Raw genomic sequence first — 1795 nt, forward strand, 5'->3', positions numbered from 1 at the left:
AATTTTAATTATTCGAATGAAATCTTAAAATTTATTAATTATTTAAAACGTCCGTGAAATTACAAATTCTTTTTGTAGATGACATGCAATGGGACTGATCAGAATTCAAGTGCCAACGTTCGAATACCAAAATAATATTAGGTTGCTGAGATTTAAAAAAATATATATTGTTACATTAAAATGCCATTGTAAAGACTTGTGCGCGTCAGTTTAAAAGTATAATAATATGGCAAGTGCATGTGTCACCTGTACTGATTATTGACCATGGATATCGGCAGTCTTTGTCTACTTTTAAATTTCGTTGTATAATTTCACCTTTAAATAATGGCATTTCTATGTTTCAGTTTGTGGTGTAAACATGTTAAAACATTCAAGTTCCCACCTGTAAACAGACACTATGTACAGTCATTATAGCCAACTGTGCAAAAAAAGTCATATGATTGTCATATTTTTTTTTGAGAAATTGGTGTTTTTCCTTGGTAATTCCAGACACAATTTAAGAAACGCATGAGACACTCAAAACTGCCGGTAAAAAAGTTGATACGCCCATAAATGTGTCTATTGAATCAAATATCGGGTATATTTCAAACGCACGTTTCTAAATGTTTGGAAAATATAGTAAAATCCAAATCAAATATAACACAGATAAAATGTGTTTTTGATTTCATACCACATTCAATAAACGCATGGTTGAAATTACCTTTACCTAACCAAATATTCAACCAAAAATGTTTTATTTTGTATAATATTTAATTAGTTTAAAATAATGAAAGTATTGTTTCGAGTAGTCTGAATGTAAATAATATCCTGTTAATTCATAATAATATATGTGTAAAGATATAAAGGGATAGACAAAAACAACCCTCATGCACTAGTGTTAATTGATAGCATCCATCCTTTTTTGTCAACTAAGACTAGAAAGGGATGAAGTTTTGTAAAATTCTGTTTTGGGGTATCTGTGTTATTTGTATTTCTTCAAAACCAGGTATCTATATAAGCTATCAATAATTTAGAAGTGAAAAAATACGAATCGACACAACGAATTTTAAAAGTCGAACATATGTAAGTAGCTGAAAATTTAAGTAAGTATTTAGGTACATACTTACTACGTTTGTTAGTGATGTTAATGACTTAAACACGACTCTATGAGGGCTACCGTTTTTGTGCTCACCAGTTGGCGCCACTGTAGATGTAGGTCCAGAAACAGATCTCAAAATTCTTCTATAGTTAATATTTTTATAAAATCATACGTTCTAATATACACAACGGTATTTTAACGACTAAATGTGCCATTTTTTCAACCTGTCTAATTTTTTACATTAAATTCGATTACTGTTTAATTCTGCATATATTTTAGTTGGCACTTTTTTTAAACCACTAACATTTATTTAGCTATATCTATTGTTTACCATGATTAATCAAAGATGGACAAAGATTTACCACAATTATGAATAAGGAGTGAAAACCCCCGATAAAAAAGCTTAAAACCCCCAAAAGTTCTATGTATCTGACATTTTGAAAGACCTCCATCTACACTAGCGCCCCTAGCGGCGAAATTAAACGCGGTAGCCCTCATTGCCAAGCTATAGTTTATCCAGGGACTGTCTCATTTCGAACATAAACAGAGAGAATCATACTATCTTTGTCTTACACTAGTACTAGCACCCAAAAGAAAAGGATGAGTATAGTTTTTTTTGTTCCTATTTACTGACAAGATTTGCTTGACCAGCTATATTAGACTTAGCGTAATCCCTGATTTTTGGCCAACCTTTTTCTACAATTTATTGAGGACAAT

This window comes from Cydia strobilella, chromosome 14, assembly GCF_947568885.1.
Source record: "Cydia strobilella chromosome 14, ilCydStro3.1, whole genome shotgun sequence".
Taxonomy (NCBI): domain Eukaryota; kingdom Metazoa; phylum Arthropoda; class Insecta; order Lepidoptera; family Tortricidae; genus Cydia; species Cydia strobilella.